We start from the raw sequence: 25,617 nt of genomic DNA on the forward strand, positions 1-25,617 counted from the left end.
TGCTCTGAGTAAATAAATCCATGAATTCCATGATAAGACCTACAATGGAATTTTCTTTCTTTAGATAAAGTTTTAGAACTAGTCATTACCTTAGAATGGTGCTGTGTATATTGGTATAATGAGTTGAAAACCAAACATTTTATTTTTATTTTTTTAATTTTTAAAAATTTATTTATTTTTGAGAGAGCGAGACAGACCATGAGCAGGGAGGGCCAAAGAGACGGGTGAAGGGGACACAGAATCCAAAGCAGGCTCCGGGCTCTGACCTGTCAGCACGATTTTATTTTTATTTTTTATTAATTGTTTAAAATTTGTTCAAACTTGCCATATGCTGAGATATAATAACTAGCATCTAAAAAGACCAGATTCTTATTCATTTTCCATCCATAGTCTTATATAGCTACATATACTGTGGGTTATATGAAAACAGTTTTCAAAATAATTTTAATTGTCAAACTGTTAATTTGCCATAACTCTGTTTTCTCAAAGTATCAGTAGGGTTTACCTTGCACATTAAAGTGTATAAAGGGCTATTTTCATGGGTAATTTCTTTGTCAATGTAATAAACTCATAGATATGTGTCACTATTATCATCTGCATATTCAGATAAGGAAACTAAAGTATAAAAGTTTAAATATAATCTATATTCATACACCATATTTACCTACAGTAAATAATTGAGCTTGACCTTAAAGCTATGTCTTGTCACTTTTAATTTAATGTTGTTTTCTCTAAAACTCTTTGCTGAAGATACATGCAGCGACTACATTGCATAACTGGTTCTACACAGCAGTAAGCTACAGAAGCTGTTAAGACTTCAGAGAGACATGGCTTGATGACAAATGTAGAATTATCATAGGACTGACAAATCACACAGAAAGGGTTATCCAAAAAATTAAGTCTCTTTTTTGAAATAAGAAAAGTATTTGGAGAATGAGAACATTACTACAGAAGTCCTATGATCTTACTCGTAACCCTCCATATATATATATATGTCCATATATATATATTTATATATATATATATATATATAAAACGTCCATATATATATATATAAAACCTCCATATATATATATAAAACCTCCATATATATATATATATAACCTCCATATATATATATATATATATATATATATATATATATATATATAATGTCAAGCTAGCTAACATACAGTGTATATAGTGTGCTCCTGGCTTCAGAAGTAGAGTCCCGTGATTCATCACTTATATGCAACACCCAGTGCTCATCCAACAAGTGCCCTCCTCAATGCCCATCACCCATTTTCCCTGTGCTCCTGCCCCCTGCCATTAATCCTCAGTTTGTTCACTGTATTTAAGAATCTCTTATGGTGTGCCTCTCTCTCTGTTTGTAATTATTATGTTTTTCCTTCCCTTCCCCCAGGGTCTTCTGTTAAGTTTCTCAAATTCCACATATGAGTGAAAACATATGAGATATGTCTTTCTCTGACCGATTTATTTCACTTAGCATAATGCCCTCCAGTTCCATCCATGTTGTTGCGAATGGGAAGATTTCATTCTTTTTCATCGCCAAGTAGTATTCCATAGTATATATGTATGCCGCATCTCCTTTATCCATTCATCTAAACTCCACCCTTTAAAAATCAGACTACTGTCCTGGGCTCTGAAAAGGAAGTTCAGTATTGGCAACAGACACTTACAGTGATGGCAGACTCTCATCTGTCAATGCACTGTCTCGCCATGAAAGGTTTCAGTGAGATGATGCTACTTTCTAAAAGGTGCCAAAGGTATTAGGTTCAATGTGACCTCCTCAAATTATGTGTCTGCACTATTTTCTCTAAAAAATTCAAAACATAAGTATAAATAAAACATTAAGCCCTTTAAGCTATGCATGAAAAGTGATATGTCCATATAAGACCAATATAATCAGTTAAAAAATAAATCCAGTCATTAAGAGAATTTATGATTGACGTTGAAGAATTATTTTATTACTTTGGCTTGTATATATCTATTTATATATATGTACCATATTGATATATATTTATACATATTATATAAATAATACATTAATATATATTCATTATCATGTATACTTATATAATATATATTAATATAATATTTATATTATATTTATATATTATTATATATATTTCTATACCATCACCCCGCCAATTGTCCTTTCAAAGCCACGGTGTTGTCATTTGTAGTCGTCCCTTGGGTCTGTCTACTTCATTACACAGCACTTATCTTACACAGTCAATTTCCTGTCAACAGATTATGTTCTAAATGTACTACAGGATCCAAAGCAAATATGTTTTTGGTTATAGATCAGTTAGTTACTTTTTATCTTTTCTTTTTCTTCAGCTTCCTAATGATTACTACAATGTCCAAATAACTATATTAAGTCATTTGACCTCAGTTTCTTCATTTATGAAATAAAGGGCTTTGGACCACTTGCTGACTGTTTAGATCTCTTTTAGCCCAACATTTTCATTCCTTTCTTTCTTTTACAACTGGAGATGCCACAAAATTGACTAACACTGAATATGAAAGGAGTTCCCAGTTTGTTGTCTCTGAAATGATTCTACTTTTCTTCCTAAAACATAACAATGTAATTGAATGTTTCAAATTATTTACTTAAATTTAAGCCTGATTCTAAATTACAAAATTATTAATTTTAAATGGCCTTATATTACAGTCTGTCTCAACATCAAAAAATGTATGTATCATACATGAAATGAACATGAATATTAACATTATAGCATCAAGATAGGGCACCTGGGACGCTTGCATTTCAGTCGGTTACATGTCTGACTCTTGATGTTGGCTCAGGTCATGATGTCACAGTTCATGAGTTCGAGCCCTTGGGATTGTCTCTCTCTTCCTCTCTTTCTGTTCCTCCCCTGCTCTTTCTGTCTCTCAAAATAGATGAATAAACTTAAAAAACTTAAAAAATTATAGCATAAAGAAATAATACTGTTATATTCTCCAATTATGTACTCCCAGTTAAATATTATATTAGCTTCTTTATCCTTAAAATGGATTTCTCCTGGATTATTATTTAAAGTATGCACAAGTTATTCTGTGAATAAAAGTATTTTATTTTTTATTGAGATGTAATTGACCTATAACAGTATCGTAGTTTTGTGTGTACAACATGATTTGATGTTTGTATATATTGCATAATGATGACCACAGTAAGTCCAGTTAGCACCCATCACCAAACATAGTTACAAATATTTCGTGTGTGTGATGAGAATGTTTAAGATTTACCTTCTTAGGAACTTTCAAATATGCAGTAGAGTATTATTACTATATTCACCATGTTGTACATTACATCCCCATGATTTATTTATTTTAGAACTGGAATTTATTTTAGTACCTCTTGACCCTTTTCAACATTTTGCCCCACCCTCTGCCACTTGCAACTAATTTCTTTTTTTTTTCCTTAGGTTCCACATATAAGTGAGATCATATTGGATTTCTTTCTTTGACTTCTTTCACTTAGCATAATGCCTTCAGGATCCATCCATGTGGTCACAAATGGCAAGATTTCCTTCTTTTTTGTGGCTGAAATATATATATATATATGTATATATATGTACATGTACACGTGTGTATATATGTATATGTACATATATGTATATATGCACACAAACATATATGTGCACATGCACACATACACACATACATATACACACACATACAATGGAATAAAAAAGAGATGTGGTGTATCCATCGTATTTACCCACTTATCCATTGATAAATACGTAGATTGCTTCCATGTCTTAGATATTATAAATATACTTGCACTGAACATGGGGGCACATGTATCTTTTCAAATTAGTGATTTTGTTTCCTTTGGATAAATACCCACAGATGGAATTACTGGATCATATGGTAGTTCTATTTTTACTTTTTTGAGGAACCTCCAAACTCTTTTCCACAATGGCTGCGCTAATTTACATTCCTATCAACAGTGAATGAGGGTTTCCTTTTCTCTACATCCTTGCCAACACTTGTTGTTTCTTGTCTTTTGGATAATAATCACCCTAACAGGTGTGAGATATCATCTCGTGGTTTTGATTTGCATTTCCCTGATGATTAGTCATGTTGAGAATCTTTTTGTGAACCTGTTAACCATCTATATGTTTTCTTTGGAAAAATGTCTATTCAGATCCTCTGCCTATTTTTTAATTGGATTATTTTGGGTTTTTTGTTTGTTTGTTTGTTGTTGTGTGAGGTTTTTTTTGTATTTTGAGTATTAACTCCTTATCAGATTTATGATTTGCAAATATTTCTCCCAGTCAGTAGTTTTCTTTCTTTTTTTTTTTGATGTTTACTTTGCTATACAAAAGTTTCTTAGTCTCATCTAGCCACACATGTTTATTTTTGCTTTTGTTGCCTTTACTTCCAAAAAGCTATTGCCAAGATCAATATGAAGCTCACCACCTATTTTTTTCTTCTAGGAATTTTATGGTTTTAGATCTTATGTTCAAGTCTTTAACCCATTTTGAGTTAGTTTTTTTTGTGTGGTATAAGATAGTGTTCGAGTTCCATTTTTACCATGTGACTATTCAGTTTTTCCAGTGCCATTTGTTGAAGAGACTGTCCTTTCCTCATTGTATATTCTCAGCTCCTTTGTCATAAATTAATTGACTGTATATGCACAAGTAATGCATATTAAATTCTCATAGCCAGTCCTCATTTGCTGTTAGATTGAACCATAGGAAAATGTTGATATTCAACTAAACTTTTTAAAAAAGGCAATTTTGTATGGTTCAACCTAAGTCATGCACAAGCATCTGGTCGGTAATGCCTAAAATCCCTTAACTTATGTATATAAGTTACATATAATTTATAAATAAGTACTTAAAAGGGAAGAATAAAAGATAAACATTCACATTTATATTTTGGAGTATGGAATTAATGTATATGTACACATATGTTTTACTGACTCTGCATTTCTAGTATTCTTATTGGTCTTGGTGTCTTCTGCTTATGTGCATCCCTAGTCCTGTATTGTAAATGCTAGAGTGTAAGGACTGCACTTAATATGCACATGTATTGCTCTCTAGAGATGATGATGATTAAGTTTAGACATATGTTTAATGACATATTGACTTACCCAAAGATAGTTTTAGAAACAGACTCTTAACCATAGAGAACAAACTGATGGATAGCAGAAGGGAGATGGGTGGAGATTAAAGAGGTACTTGCTGTGATGAGCACAAAGTGTATGGAAGTTTTGGGGTTTTTTTTTTAATTTTTTTTAACGTTTATTTATTTTTGAGACAGAGGGAGACAGAGCATGAACGAGGGAGGGTCAGAGAGAGAGGGAGACACAGAATCTGAAACAGGCTTCAGGCTCTGTGCGGTCAGCACAGAGCCCGATGCGGGGCTCGAATTCATGGACCACGAGATCACGACCTGAGCCGAAGTCAGACTCTTAACCAACTGAGCCACCCAGGCGCCCCTGGAAGTTTTGAATGACTATATTGTACACATGAAACTAACGTTATACTGTATGTTAACTAACTGGAATTTAAGTAAAACTTCTCAGGGGCTCCTGGGTGGCGCAGTCGGTTAAGTGTCCGACTTCAGCCAGGTCACGATCTCGCGGTCCGTGAGTTTGAACCCCGCGTCGGGCTCTGGGCTGATGGCTCAGAGCCTGGAGCCTGTTTCCGATTCTGTGTCTCCCTCTCTCTCTGCCCCTCCCCCGTTCATGCTCTGTCTCTCTCTGTCCCAAAAATAAATAAACGCTGAAAAAAAAAGAGAATGTTTTAAGTAAAACTTCTCAACAATCAGGAAACTAAGTACACCGTCTATAAATTTGTAAAATGTCAAAAATCAGAAAGATTGTATTAAATTTTATAGTCAAAGAAATGATTTCGGTTGCTATTAAAAGTTGAGAAATTGCAAGTCCTAAATATATAGTTTTATATCAAAGAAAGACAATTTTAATAATGGAATTCTCACAAAATTTATTTTTTAGAGAATATAGTTTCTCCCCCTTTGGGTAGCAGAGAAACTCTTCAATATTTCTAGCTTTGACCAAAACATTTCTTAATAGTAAACTATAGTGAATTAATTAGGCATGAGAGAGAGAAATAAATATCAGCAACTAAAACAATAGTCATGTACCTTCTATGGTGATCTAAACATGCCCACATATCACATTTGAATTTTACAGTTGCCTTAATGAAATGTGTAATATGTACTATCAAGAAATGCTGTAGTCCACTAGCATTTATTCCATCAGTATTATTGTAGGAAACCAATACTTTACGTCTACTCTTTATTTAACTTATATTCTCTAATGTAAGATCGTCACCCTACTTTAATCTAAAAGCAGGGAAGGGGGATGAACAAATGGAAAATAGAAGAGTGCAGGACTCTGTCTTGTAAGAAACTGAGAAAGAATGAAAATCTTTATGAAGGTGAATAACAATATTAGACTTGTTTTTAGGAAGATCATTTTAGTGGCCTTATGGAGACTATAGTAACCAGAAATATATTGGTAGCAATGACCCTTAGAAAGGCTGTTAATATTTTCCCGAAAGAAAAAAAAAACCCTACACTATAGAGGTTGGAAAGAAATACCAAGACTGATGACAACTGTGAGATAGACTGGATGCCTAACATGATTACGATAATCATATAATTTGTTATCCACATCATAACATTTTTGAGAGTAAAAGAGGTTTCTATTAATAGTGAAGATGAAATGGCAGGTATGAGTTGGAACTGTCCCAAGCAAACAGGGATGATTTGTCATTCGAGTCATGCTGGAAAGAAGAATGAGAGGAACCTTTGGGAATTTCAGTGGCATAGATGGAGATAGAATTTCTGAAGATAGGAAATTCAGGGAAGTTAGTTCCAGGAAACTTTCCTGAGTTCTGTTTTCTGATCTCATGCATTAAAATAAAAATATACAGCAGGCAGCTTGAAATTAGGTCTGTATCTATCTCTGGAATTAGATAAATAGTAGAAATGTACATCAGAGTCCCTGGCATACTGGGATGGTTGTGAGCTTTGAAGTAAATAACATCATCAGGGAAAAAAAGGGAGAGAGGGCAGAAACCAATGGTCTAATATATAAAGTGCTGGGAAGAGTGGGGGTTCACAGAAGTCAAAAGACGATAGAATTTGAGGACACACACAGAAATAAACAGTGTCAAGTGTTGTGTTGATATAGAACAGGTACTAAAAATGGGCCACTGAATTTGTCATTTAGTTGATCATTAGTGACCTTTCAAGAGCAGTTCAGTGAATGACACAGAAGAAGCTAGATTTCAACAGGATGACAACAAATTGAGGAGTTGAGTAATTCCCAGTAGATACAGTATTGACAACCTAAAATGTAGCTTTTCCTGTGTGTGTATTTTTATTGTAAGTGCTTTACATTAAATATTTTAATGCAATCCTCAAACTGTCCTTATGAAGAAGTAGTTGCTCAAAATGACTACTAATAAAACGTGGAACATAAATTCAAATCACACAGACTATTTTAGAGCCTCTTCTTTTAATCCACTGAAGATTGGCTATTTTCTCATCTATTAAGAATAACCAACACAGCACTTAAGATTGTGCTAAAAATTGCCACAATTCTTTTGAGTTGTTAGGGAGTGATCATCTCCTCAAAAGGGGATTGCCAAAATTCCCACATCCTTCAAAGTGGAAAGCTATGTTTTTCTACATCAGCATCTCTGAGTTTCCAATATACTGTACCAGAGAGGTACAATGACATCGGAAAGGCATATTAATTCTACCTGTAACCAATGATTTATGAGGCAAGGATGGAAGACAGGCCAAATGGGGCAGTGACTTCTGGACAGAGAAGAAAGGTCTTGAGTAATTTGTCACAGGTAGACACGGAAAGGGTAGGGAAGAGAAACAGTCTACTAGGAAGAGTGGAGAGGATTATGTTTCAAAGGGAAAAGACGAGACTTTTTCACATTTGACTAGGTTAGGCCTGATGTTGACAGCTGTTCATAATTTGTGACCTTGAGCAAGTCACTTAATTTTTCAGTCTGTATTGTTTTGTTTGTAAAATGAGAAGTTTGATCCGTAATGTTTCTTCCAGTTGTAACTTTAAAAAATAGGTTTAAATATTTGCTTAGGCTTTGCATTATTCTATTGGATGATATACTGTCTCTGAGAAAAAACCAAAGTCCTATTATTGACTTGGGGAACAACCACATGAAAATATTGACGGGGTAATGAAATGGGTCATAGTGTTTGAAGTTTCATATGAGATCTTTTCTTTGGTCATGCTGTAGAAATACATTTCTCCTTTTGATAACCAGACAGGCCACTAATACATTGCCTGTTGTAAAACAATGCCACCCACTTTTGGAATAATTTTCTCCCTGAAGTTAAAATCCATTCAAATAATTTCCTGCATATCATTCCTATCCTTCCTACTTTAATGTCTTTCTCTTGAAGTGCTGTTAAGAGAGGTTTAAGGCAGTAACCGATTCATCTGACCTTATAATTATGCGGCTTACAGCATTCTCCCCAAAACTGTAATTATTTCCTACTGAAAGTAACTTGCTCTGCAAGCTTTATTCTTCTAGTAAAACACAAAATGGTTTCTTTGGCTGAGATCTGTTTGTCCAACTGATATGGCAAAGCCTTGAGGGGAAGATAAAAGTTACCTGTTTCGATAGTTGGTAGGCCTGTGCCACGTTTTTGGATGCTCATTCTGGGATTGCTTCTTTGACACTTTCTCAGAGAATCTGAGAATTCTTTGGGTGATAAGCAATAAATGGACCACTTTGCGGGGGGTGCTTTACTTCATTTTCCCCCTTTCAGGGGGAATGCTGAATGAAAGCTATCTGGGCTACTGGTGCAGTTGTGCATGATTGCTTTGTAGTGATTCAGCCTTAAAATAGGAGGTGACAGACACATCTTCATGTGGGGACACACTAACTAAGGAGCCAATTTGGGTAAAGATTAAGCGGAAAATTATGCATGTTGGTTTGCGTTTTGGAAGCCGCAGGTTCATTTTATTGGTGATTTCCCTCTCCGTTTATCATAACTTTGTTTAAACCCAAACGGAAACATCAGTTTGCAAACATGATAGTTAAGTATAGAAAACAATTACGGTAACTCTCACTAACTGATTCTCAGTTACGTCTTGTGGCCGTAATGACATATCTCTCTGTCCCTCTTATGCACCTACGGATAACATCAGCAATGAACCCCACTCATCAAAAGTTCATACCTCAGATTAATTTAGAAGGATATCATATATGGTTTCTATAGGTATGTATCATTGCAAATTATAATGAACATTTCAGCTCTGTGCATTGCCAGGAGAAACTATGACAATGGGCTGTTATACTGGGGTAAGAATGGGGGAGTGGGACATTCTGGAAAGTTGCTGACTGAAAACATTAGTATATGGTCAAAAAACATGTTGCTCCTCACTTTATAATTTGATTGGATATGAATGTAAGACCTTTGCTATGGTCTGTTGCTGTTATTTTTAATAATTTAATGAGAACTATGCCATCTCATTAAAATGGTGCTTTGGGGTATCCTTAAAAATGTCTTCCTCCTTTTCCATCTTTGAATGTGTCCTTCCAGGTCTTCAGAACACAGCTGTCCAGATATGATACTATCATCCATTCCCTGAAAGTACCAAAACTAAAAGTATTGCTTTGTGAAGAGGGCAGATATATACTGAAACTGACTGCCAGTCCTGCTGCATTTTGTCCTGGTCACATTTCCCACATTCCCTATCTCCTCAGGCTTCCAAAACCTCCCTTCATCATTGCCCCAGCCTGAGGCATGTATGTGATGATATATACACTCTCCTACTTTACTCTGGAAAGTAATCAGTAGTAATCATTTTCATCTTGTCTTTGCCAAATCTGCCAAAGTGTATTCATCTAGATCTCAGCTGTATCTGTATTTTATCCATGCTTTCTATCTTCCTTCTTTCCTGGTGCAACAGAAAACAACTATTTGTACCGTACAACTATTTGCATTAAAAGTTACTTTTGCTCTGAATTGATCATCTCTCACCTGAATGGGAATATGTTTTATTCAGTCATTTTTCTTTTCAACATCATTAATATCTCTCTTTCAAAAGGATCATTCATGCCATGCTCTAGGATCCTTTCTTTAAAAGGGAGGGGAAAATGTCTCTCCTTAGAATAATGTCTCTTTCGTGGTCCCCTTTTCAGCAAAATTTCTTAAGAGCTATTTATGCTTCCCCTGTCCCATCCTCACTACAGTCTCTCCTCATCATATTTGATAGCCACCCACACTAAGCAGGGCATTGAAACCAATTCTACTCAGAACATCAGCTGTCTACATATTGTAAAATACGATACTTACCTCTCATCTTACCATGACATTTTAGCATCATTTGACAATTGTCCATTTCTTTTTAAAACATTTGCATCTCAGGGCACCTGGGTGGCTCAGTCAGTTACGTGTGCAACTCTTGACTTCAGCTCAGGTCATGACCTCGTGGTTCATGAGTTCGAGCCCTGCATCAGGCTCTGTGCTGACAGCATGGAGCCTGCTTGGGATTCTGTCTCCTTCTCTCTCTGCCTCTCACCAGCTTGATCTCTGTATCTTTCTCAAAATAAACAAAAATAAACTTAAAAAAAAAGAAACATGAGGGCATTTGGGTGGCTCAGACAGTTAAGCATCCGAGTTCAGCTCAGGTCATGATCTCACATCTCATGGGTTCAAGCCCTGCATTGGGCTCTGTGCTGACAGCTCAGAGCCTGGAGCCTGCTTCATATTCTGTGTCTCCCTCTCTGTGCCTCTCTCCACTTGCACTGTGTCTCTCTCTCAAAAATAAGTAAACATTAAAAAAAAAGAAACATGGCTTCCACTACACCATACACACCTGGTTGTCTTACCTTGTCCACTACTCTCACTCAGTCTCCTTTTTATGTTCCTTCTCTTCCTGGATCTAAATGTTGGAGTAACCATGGGCTTGGTGCTTATTTCCTCTTGTTTACAACCTTTCTCTAAAAGATCTCTTATAGTTGCCTGCTTATAAATATCACTGTGTGTGTGTGTGTGTGTGTGTGTGTGTGTGTGTGTGTGTGTGTAATTCCCAGTTTTGTATCTCTAACTCTGGACTTCCTTCCTTCCTTCCTTCCTGCCTTCCTGCCTTCCTGCCTTCCTGCCTTCCTGCCTTCCTGCCTTCCTGCCTTCCTGCCTTCCTTTTTCTATTTAAGCTCTCCATAATCCTATATCCAACTATTTTTGAGATATTTCCAATTGAATATAAAGTAGGCATTACAAACACTATGTGGCCACAGTAAAATGTTTAATTCTTCTGCCTCTCCCTTGCGACCTGGCCCTCCCTCTATCTCTGCCATGCCAGTGTTCAGCACTTCCATTCACCCAGAAGCTTATAATAAAAGTATGGAATTTATCATTTATACCTCTTCTTCTCTCTCATCCAATCATTTGACTCTATTTCCAAAATATATCCTAAATTAATGGACCTCTCTCCATCTCCACTATTATCATTCTGATCCATGGTTCTACCCTTACAATCCATTTCTCACACAAAAACAAATCAATTTTATAAAACCTAAATAGAATCACATCACTCCACTACTTAAAGCTGTCCAATGGAACACTTGTTTCATTCAGACAGAAATTCAAATGCCTCATTTGGCCTCAGGATTCTTTCTAACCTGGACCACACCTATTGCTCTAAATCCAGCTTCCACTAGTATCGTGCACTACTGTTTTTCAAGATGACCATTCCTGGTGGTAATATTGCCTCACTTATTATCATATGACTCTGTTTTGTTTTTACATTAGATACAATCACTACTGGAAATCAAATTATGCATTTCTATGTTGTCTTACTTATTTTCTGTATTCCCCAACCTCAGTTCCGTATTTGCAGCTCCATTTTCCATAGTGGGAATGCTGGCCCCGAACCGTATCAATATATGCGTTTATTAGTTCTACACTACAACATACTTACAAAATATCTACTACTAACAAAAAACATACTAAGTGCATTTCAGATTTCTTTGTAGCTCTTTTTGTCCTTAGAATCTATGCTGCTGAAGTCCAGTCAGGACCCTATAATCAGAGTCGCATAAATTCTTTTTCTCTGGGATTATATTACTTGCTTGATACAGAGTTGATATTTCAGTTCAAGGTTAGCTTTTCATTCCTTTTTATTGAATATTGTTTTTGAATATTGAAAACATTTATATAATACACATGTCAAAAGTTATGCTCTAATAAAACTTGCTCCCATTCAAATTTTAATGCATTAGAAATCATGGCAAACATATAACTATTCATTTTTATTTAATCATTTAATGAAAACCTGCCAGTTCTTTCATTGTTGTACTTTTAGAAGTTTCTTGTTCTTTTTCTCTTTAAATTAGGCCGACATCAACAAAAGTGTCTTTTTAATTATTTATTTATTTATTTATTTATTTATTTATTTATTTATTTATGTTTATTAATCAGAGGGAGGAGACAGAGCATGAGCAGAGGAGGGGGAGAGGGAACAGGGGACACAGAATTCAAAGCAGGCTCCAGGCTCTGATCTGTTAGCACAGAGCCTGACGCGGGGCTCAAACCTATGAACTGTAAGATCATGACATGAGCCGAAGTTGGAGACTTAACCAACTGAGCCACCCAGGCACCCCCAAATGTGTCTTTAAAAAAGTATCGATACTCTAATCTTTTATTCTAACTGTGGTACAGAATATTTGCCATTATGAATATAGTTTTTGCTATTTATTGTTCCTCTATATCAGATACTTCAATTGTAATTAGTATATTAGGATTAGTCCAAATGTAGGGGAATATCAGCTCTCCAGATGATAGAGTTTCTCTCCACATATACACATAACATAAAGCAGATAACAAATTCCAAGCTTGGACTTAGGTTCCTTTCCCCCCGTTTTATCTGTGCATGTGGATCTCATTTAGCTGTCTAAAGTGGGCTTAAATAGTACCTCCCTTTTGGAGTTTACTACAGAGCCATTTATTCACCTGACGAGAGTGATTTTTCCAGAAGTAGCCTATATTCTAATTTATTAATGGTCCATTTTTTAGATTCTTTCAAACACACAATCTTAGGAGATACTCTATTTTCTTTCACAGAGTTGTCTTGTGAGTGAAGATATTCTGGCAGACACATATTCCTCTCCACTTGCCCCTCTCCCTCATTCCCCTTGGAGAAGCTGATTAGGGGATTGGGAGGGAGAGGGAGCTACCGATGGACTGGAGAGAGTCCCCGGATCTATCCCTATAGATATCTCTATCCCTGTTTAATCATACAAACACATAAAGTCTCATTTAAGTAGTTAGATAAATACTGTGTATTCCCCTCTTAAAGACTTTACATTCTAAGTGTATCTAAAACTTATTTGTGTGTTGCATGGATAGTTATAGCATAAGGCAGAACAGTACATGGACTGTAGCAGAAATGCCAAATGTTCTGGAAAAGATATGGAAGGTGTTAATTTCAGTATGAAGGATCAGTCAAAAGATGCTGTGAACAGTGGTTTTTTTTTTAAGATTAACCAAGAAATTAGTTGTGAATGTTTCATTCAATTTAACAAGGATGTATCAGCCATGCCTATATGCCTATACATACCACATAGCATAGGTATATGGCACTATGGGAATCACTGGATAGACAAATATTAGGCAAAACAGCATCAACTTGCAAAGAACTGTAAGGTCACATCGACTCTGCTTTGATATCATCTTCCAAAGCCATTATCCTACTCCTAATTTATCCTATACAAGGCAACCAGAATAATGTGGCTAAAGCAAAGGTTTGAATATTTGGTCCTTTTACTCTAAAAGTTTTAATGGCTTTCCAACTTCTCATTGCACTTCTGTTTTTCATTTATAAAATACCTATATGCATCATTGTGCTGGTGGGCATAGTAAAATATACAAAAATAGACAATAGAGAATAAAAAACGAATGACATAAAAAATGACATCAGGGGCACCTGGGTGGCTCAGTCGGTTAATCATCCAACTTCAGCTCAGGTCGATAGTAAGTCCACCATCAGGTTATGATCACACAGATGGTGAGTTTGAACCCACATCAGTCTCTCTGCTCTCAGCTCAGAGCCTGGAGCCTGCTTCCGATTCTGTGTCTCCTGCTTTCTCTGCCCATCCCCCGCTTATACCCCAGCATGCTCGTCTTCTCTTTCTCTCTCTCTCTCTCTCTCTCTCTCTCTCTCTCAATCTCTCAAAAAGAAATAAACATTATTATTATTTTTTAATAAGGGTAGCCTGGGTGGCTCAGTCAGTTAGGTGTCCAACTTCGGCTCAGGTCATGATCTTGCGGTTTGTAAGTTCAAGCCCCGCATGGGTCTGTGTGCTGACTGCTCGGAGCCTGGAGCCTGCTTTGGATTCTGTGTCTCTCTCTCTGCCCTCCCTCGCTTGTGCGCTGCCTCTCTCTCAAAAAAATAAATATTATTTTTTTAAATGAGATCAATATGAAATAAGTCATTTCAAAAATATCTTGCTAACCACGATGGCATTTTACTATAATAAATATTTGAATGATATATATTATTTAAAGGCAATATATGTATATACACATATATACATGCAGGTAAAGTTGTATTTTAAATAGCACTTTGAACACAATCTTCTTTTGATTTTTGTATAGGAATTGTTTTTACTCAATAATACTGATGGGGGCGCCTAGGTGGCACAGTTCATCAAGATATGGGTTCAGATCATGATCCCCCCGTTTGTGAGTTTGAGCCCCGCATGTGAGTTTGAGCCCTGCATCAGGCTCTGTGATGACCCTGCAGAGCCTGCCTGGGATTCTCTCTTTCCTCTCTCTGCCCCTCCCTCACTTGTGCTTTCACCCTCTCTCTTTCAAAATAAATAAATAAACATTAAAAAATTAAAATGTCATTGATGAAGAACTCAATCTCGTATTAATAAGTTACTGCTACTACTGTTTCCATTGCTATTTTCTGGTCTACTGATACCAAAAAAAAAAAAATAGTTCCAGTATTATCTTTTTACACCCCAAGACATAACCTTTCATACTATGTAAAATGTGTGTACTCCATCACACTGGATAATGAAGCCCAAAGTCCTTTATCCAGCTTCAAAATTCTCTGTGACATGACTCTAATCTATTCACCTTAGCACAGGCAGTTTATTTGGAAGCGGAGCTCCCCATCCCCTGACCCAGGCAGCCTCTGTGCATTGGTGCTTTGTCCACGCTAGGCCTCCACTTGCCCACCCTGTCAGCTGTAACAGGACCACGAAGAGCATCTCTGAACCATGGTTTGCTGCCTCACATCCAGCTCAGTAATTGACAAAGAACATAGATCTTATTGGGAGCTCACTCTTGACCTTACCCTATTGGTCGATAGTAAGTCTTCCATAATTTCCAACGAGTGGGATTTTTGCTCTCGTATCTGTTATGTCTTCTTCTGTTCATAAATGGACCAACTTCAATACTACCAGCATAGCAGTAATACTTATTTTTTCTTCCCTGCTGTCTTTTTAATTCTCCATTACATGGTAAGTTTATATGAAAATAATATATATAGACACATATATAAGATATATAAAAATATATTATATATGATATATATTATACATAAATATATAAATATAATATATATTATTGTATATAAATACATTATACGTAAAAATATAAAATATATAAATATAATACATATATTATATATAATAATATATAATATAAAATATATATACATATATATGTATATGTATGTATGTATTTGGGTAAATGAATCAGTAGGTGGACAGAATCTCTGGAATTCTGTATAAACTGCTGTTCACAGCAGGCTCTTTTCCCATATATTTTTAAGTAAATCACACATTCTGATGTGCTGTGTTTGTTTCTAATTAAAACATCCTCAAATAGCTCATGTGAAAAACAATCTCAGGTAATAATAGTGGGTAAAAAAATACTGTGATCCCATAGCACCCAGGCATTTGATATGGGGAATCTTCAACTATTTTCCTGAAATGGTCAGAAACAAGAAATTCACATTGGCACATTGGATTCAATATCTTGCCCTGTTCAATTATTTTACAAAAAGGAATCATTAAAATGTTTAATTTGTAAAGAGCATTTTAATTGTTTCTAAATCTGCAACATGCAAGCTGACTCCTTATTATAGCTTTTATCCCTTGAAGATCTATATTTCTGGAAGCTATCTCCTTGAAGTATTCTATTTCTTCACTAGAAAATTTGCATATCTGTTTTTGTTTGCTTATTTGTCCATTTGTTCTTGCATCTGTCAGTTAAGTCATTTTTACTTTTTTCTATATTTTACCAGCTAGCAACTCATTCAAAAGGACCCAGTGAGAGTGTTTCTTTTCACAGTCCAGCTCTAGCCCGGGGAGGTTTCATAAGTAGTTTCAAATTCACGACTGATTATTGAATGAGAGTTTCAGGTTTCACATTTTTATCCAGCAAACTTTATGTCGCCTTTAGGATTAGCTGGTCTTGTGGAAAGATAACCCACGGAGGCACAGAGATATTCTCTGCAGCCATGCAACATTACAATGATGATACTGACTTATAAAAAAAAAAAATCCTGTTCAGCAGGACTTTATCTTGACCAACATACCAGTCCCTATGCTCTTCAGCTCCGGTGCCATGGTCATAAACTTCCTGAATTTGCAGCCCTAAAAAAAGGAATTTCCAAATATTTGTGACACTTGCACAAAAGAAGCTATAGGATTTAGGACTTACATACATACAGAAAACTTAAAGGTAACTAAAACCATCTAATATTTGATAAATACATATTGGGTTTCTTCTCTGTTTTTTGCTTTTTAATTCAAACTTAACTTCAAGTGTCAAAATTTAAGAAATACAAAGTTCTTATGAATGAAAATTATTCTCACCCATATTTGGGATGGATCTTTCTGAACATATGACTATAGACAACCAAGCATTCTTGGGCACTCCTCATTTCAGAGTAGCTGACCTTAATTTTAGGGCAACATTATTGTCATTGTCACAGTATCATCAAATTGAAACTAGTCTGCCAATGAAATTTGATACAAGAAGAAAGCAAGAGAAGTTACTGAACTTTCCTCTATTGGACAAAGTTTTCCAAGGAATGACTGACTGCACCTCATGCCTTCTCTTCTTAAAATAGGTATTATGAGACCATCTTATTTTTTTTAATTATCTTTTAAGTCTATTTATTTATTTTGAAAGAGAGAGAGCCAGCATGAGCAGGGGGCGGGGACAGAGAGATGGGGAGAGAGAGAATCTCAAGCAGGCTCCACACTGTCAATGCAGAGCCCCTACACAGGGCTCAATCTCAGGAACCAACCATAATATCATGACATAAGTGGAATTCAAGAATCGAATGCTTAACCACCTGAGCCACCCAGGCGCCCCTGAGACCATATTTTTCTTAACAGATTCATAATGTATACTTCTATGTAATCATGAATATGTCCATAAATACTTGAAAACAATGTGTGTGTATATATAATTTTCATAACCTAAACATAAATAGATCTTAAAGCAACATTTAGGGCGTAATGTCATATTTGACTTGCTAAAAGGGATTAGGCAAGTAATCCTGAGAAGGAAGTATTCAAAATTAAACTCAGCTTTATTGTTTAGTGATAAACTCTCATATAGCTCGTAATATAATAATTTAAAAATCTGTTCTGGGCCTAATTGAATTTTCTCTGATTTATATGCTCTCTTTATCATAACTTCTTAATTTTTTCCAATTATTATGTAACTGGCCTTTACTCCCTGATATAAACATCTAACAGATGAATGGCTATTTATATAGTGTTTTCATCTCTAGTGTGTTCAGTTGGATATATGTCTTATATTTATTTTTTCTATGCATTTTAAGACATAAATCTAAGAAAATAATTTTGATCATTGTGCTTTCTATGCATATGTAGAATTCAAAAATAGAATGTTAAACTTAGAGGATACAGTGTGATAAAACTATTTGAAGAATAACACATTCAAACTCAGTATCAGGTATAGAAATAGTAGAAAGAGTCTTAACTTCAAAAAACAAAGTAATGAAAGGATTAGCTATTTTCTACAGCTCTGAGATATTATTAAATTGTCAGTTAACCCACCAGCATTTTCTTTTTGGCATCAGTTGACTGCTCTCAATAGCTTGTTTATAAGTGAATAAGATGTTTTGATGCACTGCATATGTGATATATCCAGTCCATCTGCTATGAAAAAAATTGAAATTATCTCTAAATTAAACCAACAATTCCCCAAATAAACAACTAAATAAATATATAAGGCATATGGCACAAACTGTTACTTTGGTGTATTGTCTAATCTTTTTTAGAAAAAAATCACATTTACATTGTAAATCTCACACACACAACAACAAAACAAAACCAAACAAACAAGCAAACAAACACGAAGCTACTCACAGTTAAAGGGGCAGTTAACTGACCTGTCCCATCTTCTATACCAGCAGTTCATTTAATGAAACTTAACACCTGAAGGAAGAGGAAATTACTCGTGTAGAAGCTAAATGTGACATGAGCTATGTGAGTACATGGGTTTTGAAAGGGACATGGAAACTGCCATGCCTACTTTTCTTATCCAGGTTTGCTATATAGCTTAACAGACTAAAAAATGTTTCTTTCTGGCGACAATTGGGCCAAGGAAAGAAAGGTGGAAAATGTGGCTTAATTCCAGTTCTCAAAGAAGAGCAGAACTGAAAGGAACAGAGAGATGAGACTAGCTGTCATGGATGTGTTTATAATACACCATCTTTAAGAATCCCATGAGCCCGAGCCACCAGGTCCATTTTTTACTTAGCTTCTAACTGTTCAATGCCAATTATTACATTTCAATTAGAAAAAACGTAGATAAAATTACTTATTCTCACATTTTCAAACATGGACAGTGTTATAGAAATTTTTTTCTCATCCTATTATCAACTTTTCACAGTTAAAAGTTGTGTGTGTGTGTTTGTGTGTGTGTAACTAGGTAAATAAATCAAACAAACAAACAAACAAACAAACAAATAAATAAATAAATAAATAAATAAAAGGAAAGAAAGAATACTTACAGCTCCCAAGTGGAATAAAATCAGTACAAAAGCTCTATGCAGCTTTCGAGGTAGTCAAAAATAATGACATTTCATTGTATGGCATCGATCTTGCATACTTTAACTTTGATTTAAAAGGAAATCTTGGCAGGCAATTAACCTACATATAAAGATTTGTATAATAGGAAGCTCTTTTTGAATTGCTAATAGGTAATTCCTTTTTTCCCTAGCAGCCCATTGAGGACTCCTATTTTTTAATGTGAACTCTGTCTTCCATCATATATTAGCATCAACTCTTTCAGCTGTCCTTGGTATCTACGATTACATGAGTCCTCCCTAGAGCTGTTTCCTCTTTCTGTTTCTTAGGAGGTAGATTCTGAACAAGGGGAAAATAGCTGAAATACAAAGGCCTGCTGGAAAATGCCAGCATCTAAATACATATCTCATCGCTTATGCACCTTGACAACTAAGAATTGATTAAAAGGAATTAGAATGGAAGGAATAAAATAAGATAAAAAAATGCACAGAAATTAGATGTCATTGTTTTAGAGAAACAGACACCATATATCATGAGAGACCAGTTATTAGTCAAAAAACTTAAGGGTATAAATTGAGACTGCAGTGAAACTTGGTTCAGTGACCACATGTGTAAGAGAAAATGTTAGGAAAGTATCAGCCTTACTAAGAATCATAACTTCAGCTTCAATTTTAATAACATCTGGCCTAGGAAACATTAAGTCTTTCCTTACATTAAGTCTTTCTTTATATCCTGGGGCTATATTCAATATCGTCAAATTATTTTACCAGAAAATTGTTTAATTAACAGCATCTATTGTAACTGTGTCCAACATCTTAAGCCTTTGAAAATCAAAACCTTTGAAAATCCGGTCATATCATATCTTTCAAAATTTATGTTCCAAATGCCTTGCCACACAAATCTATCTTAGCCAAATGAGTCTGTCGACTTTTCTTTAAGTATACCTCTATCATTATTCCTACCTCTATTGATTTTTTTCTTGCCAAAAGTCATTAATTCTATATTGTACAGTAGGTGCATTGTCACTAAGTGCACTGCTTTTCAAATACATTCTTGATCAAGTTTTTTTTTTCCTAGTTTCAATCACTATTCCAACTCTTTGATGTTTAGGGGAAAAGAATGGGGTATAGCTCCCTGATTGTGTCATTCAAAGTGCTACCTCTTTCTCCAACTTAATGTGAGATCTGATTCGATGATCTGTTCTTTTATCTTCCTGCCTGATGAAAGATGCAATAATATAGGTGTGAAGTGATAAGAGTTAGACTAAACTGGTGATAGTAAAATGGAGAATAAAGATATCTAAGTAAATAGAAGAGGTGAACTGAAGATTAGAAAATGATTGTGAAACATGAGAAAATGAGGCTGTGGGGATAGAGCTGGGTTTTATGGAGAAATAATGAGTTCCATTTGAACGTATTAAATTTGAGGAGATATACAAAACTACACTTGGTACATGTATTCCTGATAATGTGCATATCACTATAAATATATATTTATACATGCATGTTAACGTATAGAGTTTCATATATAAGGCCATGAATTCTTTCATTTATAGGCAAAATAATAAAGCTTCAAGTATGGTTTTCATAGTATACAGTTTTGCCTTAAGTCCTGTTATTGGACCTTGGTCATGATCTGAGTGCACCTCCATTATATGAGGCTAGAGATTAGGTAAGACATTAGGGTGGAAGATGATACTAAAAGTGACATGAACATAGAAGTGGCGGTTGAATACATGCAGGATAAACTGGCACAGTTAGCCAGGAGGGAGAAACAGTGACAGTGTCTCACACAGCCAAGAATTATCCTACTGAAAAAAAAACACAAAAAAACAACAACAAAAAAAAACCAAAACCAAATTACTTCTGGATCAGTTAACTATTGTTGCATCACAAATCATACTAAAGTTTATGGTTTATAACAACCCATTTGTATTATTTCACAAAACTAGAGTCATCTGGGTGTCTCTGCTGATGGAGACCACACTCAGCAGCCACACTCACCAGAACTCAGCTGAGTTTGTTCATGCATCTTCAGTCAACTGGAGAGTTGGCTGAAAACTGGCTAATCTAGGAAGGCCTCCGCTGGATATTTGTCTTAGTTCCACATTGCCCCTCATCCTCAGGCAGGGGATCTTAGTCTTATTATTATAGCAGGGGCATAATTCCAAGAGAGAATCAGCAGAAGTGCTCAAGGCTTCTCAGAGCCTTGACATGGCAAGGGCACACTGTCACATTGTTTTACTTAAAATAAGAGTCAAAAGGCCAGCTCAGATTTAAGGTGTTAAGTTGCTTGTTCAAGTTTGCACAGAAAGAGACATAACTGGTGCTAGACTTCAGGCCTTCCCCTGCTCCAGTGCTCTTTGCATTCTGCTGGGCACCAAAGTATCATGCTACACTGAATCAAGGATGCAACAGTATTGCAACTAGTTGTTCCTGCAAGAAGTTTACTTTTCTTCTGAGCATATAAAGTGCAAAGACATGGAATTATAACACTTAATGCATGCAATTAAAAAAATAGGAACATAAAAAAAGACCTCCCAAGGCAGCCTCTGATTAATTGCGATAAGTAACAGAATTCCATAGAGAAAGAGATTAAAATAGCTTGATGAAATGCCTTATTAATCAGTGTTTTAGAACAAATTTTGGAGCATTTTGTGAAAAAGAGAATACGAGAAGAATTTTTTATATATTCTCAGGATCAATCATAGATTCTCCACCCCAGTGTATGAACTTACATGTAGGGTGAAAGCCAAGCAAAATCCTGAGAAATTCAGGGACAGAAACAGGAAGTTTTAGTGGAGTGGGAGGTAACAGTGCTGATTCTAAAGTGCAGCTAGGAAGGCATGCCTGGTGGGGGCGCTGCAACGTTAGACACAGGACAAGACACTTCGGACAAGGTGGAGGGCATGTGAAAAGAGACTTCCCAGACCAGCTACTTACTTCTGGATGCTTATAAGGCAACCCTACTTAAGACCTAGAGTGGTGTGTGTGTGTGTGTGTGTGTGTGTGTGTGTGTGTGTGTGTGTGTTTGTGTGCGCGCGCGCGCGCGCGCGCACTTGCACGCCTGTGAGAGGGGGGAGGAGGGAGAGAGGGGGGAGGGAGGAACAGGTGGGGAGGAAGTTGATTCCATATCTGCCTTAAACAAATATATAACTTAAAAGCACATTAAATATTTACTTTCTCTGCAATCAAAAGTGTAAGTGCATGGAGGAGGTAATGTGGGCGGTGGTGGAGGTGGGGTTGGAGGTGCACTGAGGAAGAATTCATGAGAGTCAGCATCAGAACCGTCCCGCCAATTAGTCAGGATTTTACCTTGTTACGGAAACCCTGCTAATCTGCTTTGTTAAAATAGTCCAGTCCTTGGTCTATATTGTTTGGATTATCAAATTTTAAACATTTGACATGTTCAGGTTTATCGTTGATGTGCTGGCAGGAACACATCACTCAATCTGGAAATTAAGATAACAGAGGAGGGTGGCTGGAACACACAGAACCAGAGCAGTTGGGCTCTGATGAGCGAGGCCGCTGTGTATATCAAGGGAACAGCACTTAGCTGCTCTTAATGACCACCTTTCCTCATTAGTGCAAACTGTGATGAATTACTAAGTGACACTATGGACAAAATAATATATGACACCGAGATAATGAAGAGTATAAACATGCATGTGGGGCAGAAACTACATCTAATAAATTAATTAGAAATAAAGTAGGGAGTAATATTTCAGAATAAAAGAAGTGCAGTTCTACTGGAAAGTGGTTCTGCAATGGTTTTTCTGCTCGTTGCTCAATTAAGTCCCTGACTACTACTAAAAATCATTTTGTATTAGAATAATTGTATAAATAGAAACGTTATCTAAATACCCTTGCTGTTTCCTTAAAGATATTTGGCAGGATTTGATTATTTGTACAATGTTATATTCTGTCAAGAAATTATTGGAGAAAAGCTGTTAAATTTTTAATTTCTGCCAGAACACTTTAGGTGGCAAGAAAATGAACTTTTTAATACCCTGGCAACCGATTAAATAACATCTTTAAATACGGCTTGACATTTATTTGAAAGACTTGTGTATTTTTTCCTCTTTTTATTAAATTATGGCTGTCACCACATAAAGATGAAAAGAATATATTTTTTTAAAAGACCGCAAATACAATAAGCAGCCATCAGGTTTGTTCGGTCTATTGAAAAACTTGCTTTTCTCAGCAGGTTGACTTCTTAATCATCTTATCATCTTAGAGCTCTGCTATATATTTTGCTTAATGATCTAGTCATATATTTTTAATGTTCCCCAAACAGTGCAGTTGTTGATGGTATGTGTTTCTGCCATTTGATGAATTAAAGTGGAGGCGGTTACCCTAAATCTTGGCCTCCTGTTTTTGATTTCCCTTGAAATAATCTCTTCGTCCATTCTTTTCTAACCAGGCCTCTCCTCAATTAAACACAAGTTTGAATGATAACTATTAAACTCGTTTTTCCTACTTTGAAATAATCGCTCCGTCCATTCTTTTCTAACCAGCCTCTCCTCAATTAAACACAAGTTTGAATAATAACTGTTAAACTCGTTTTTCCTACTTTTAAGCTTAAAATACTAGTCATTACATATTGTCTTTTTAACATGGAGTAAATGAGTGGATTTAAATTTTAGAACTTGAGGCATCAGTAAACATATTTGAAAAAGAACTTCTGACAAAAGCTTCTGAAGACGATCATTCTAGAGACCTAAGTCATAATGTCGGCTTCTGGTGGACCCTTCATTAGTAACTAGATGTAAGCGGTGTTATATACAATGCAGAGGTTTGGGAAAGAAGAAGGACTGTGTAGTTTCTACATGGGTCCCAATTGATTGGGAAACTCAAAAATGAATTAAGTTCAGTCTTAGATAAGAGGAAGAGGTTTTGAAAATATTTGGAAGATATTAAAATATATTAAAATATATTTTAAAATATATTAAAATAGCAACCTTTAGCTAGTTAAACTTAAAATAATAAAGTTAAATGCATTGGAAATAATGTATAATATGGATACTGATTCCCAAAGCAAAACTAACCCTCCAGACCATTTCATTTTAATTTGAGTATAGTTGACACAATGTTACATTAGTTTCAGGTGTACAACCTGGTGATTCCACAAGTTTATACATGGTGCTAGGTTCATTAAGAGTGTAGCTACCAACTGTCAGTATATAAGGTGTTACAATATCATTGACTATATTCTTTTTTTTTATTTTTTTTTTAAATTTTTTTTTTGAACGTTTATTTATTTTTGGGACAGAGAGAGACAGAGCATGAACGGGGGAGGGGCAGAGAGAGAGGGAGACACAGAATCGGAAACAGGCTCCAGGCTCTGAGCCGTCAGCACAGAGCCCGACGCGGGGTTCGAACTCGCAGACCGCGAGATCGTGACCTGGCTGAAGTCGGACGCTTAACCGACTGAGCCACCCAGGCGCCCCCCTCATTGACTATATTCTTTATGCTGTCCCCTGAATTATTCATTTCATAACTGGAAGCCAGTATCTCCTGCTCCCCTTCACTCATTTGGCCCATCCCCAAACCCCTCTCCTCTGGCCACTATCAGTTTGTTCTTTGTATTTTTAAATCTGATTCTGCTTTTTGTTTACTCATTTGTTTTTTTTTTTTTTTTTTGCCACGTATGAGTAAGATCCTATGGTATTTGTCTTTCTCAATTTGGCTTATTTCACTTAGCATAGCACTCTCTAGGTCCATCAACGTTGTCACAAATAGCCGGATCTCATCCTGTTTTATGGCTGCATAATATTTCAGTGTGTGTGTGTGTGTGTGTGTGTGTGTGTGTGTGTGTGTGTTACATCTTCCTTATCCATTCATGTATTGATGGACGCTTGGGCTGCTTCCATATCTTAGATATTATAAATAATGTTGCAATAAACATAGGAATGCATGTACCTTTTCAAATTAGTGTTTTCATTTTCTTTGGGTAAATACCCAGTAGTGGAATTGTTGCATTCTATGGTATTTCTATTATTAATTATTTGAGGAACCACATACTGTTTTCCACAGTAGTTGTACCAATTTACATTCCCAGCAATAGCGTATGAGGGTTCCTTTTTCTCATCATCTTTGCCAATAATTGTTATTCTTTGTTTTTTTAAATTTTAGCCATTGTGACAAGTATGTGGTGATATCTCATTGTGGTTTTAATTTGTGTTTCCCTGATAATCTCATTAGTGATGTTAAACATCTTTTTATGTGTCTGTTGGCCATCCAAGACTATACACAAAATAAACTTAAAATGGAGTTTAAACTCAAAAACTCTAAATGTGAGACCTAAAATCATAAAAACCGCAGAAGAGAGCATAGGCAGTCATCCCTCTGATATTGGCCATAGCAACATTTTTCTAGATAATCTCCTAAGGCAAGGGAAACAAAAGCAAAAATAAGCTAACAGGACTACGTCAAAATAAAAAGCTTTTCACAGCAAAAGAAACCATCAACAAAGCAAAAAGGCCACCTACTGAATGGGAGGAGATAATTTGCAAATGATATATCTGATAAAAGGTTAATATCCAAAATATATAAAG

The 25,617-nt window shown here is 35.7% G+C and overlaps 1 pseudogene; it reads right to left on the minus strand.

The window, feature by feature from the left end:
- LOC125174522 (B-cell CLL/lymphoma 7 protein family member C-like) overlaps window positions 1–25,617 on the minus strand; it is a 66,588-nt pseudogene that overhangs the window by 18,997 nt on the left and 21,974 nt on the right.

Source organism: Prionailurus viverrinus, chromosome C2, assembly GCF_022837055.1.
Source record: "Prionailurus viverrinus isolate Anna chromosome C2, UM_Priviv_1.0, whole genome shotgun sequence".
In the NCBI taxonomy this organism is placed as follows: domain Eukaryota; kingdom Metazoa; phylum Chordata; class Mammalia; order Carnivora; family Felidae; genus Prionailurus; species Prionailurus viverrinus.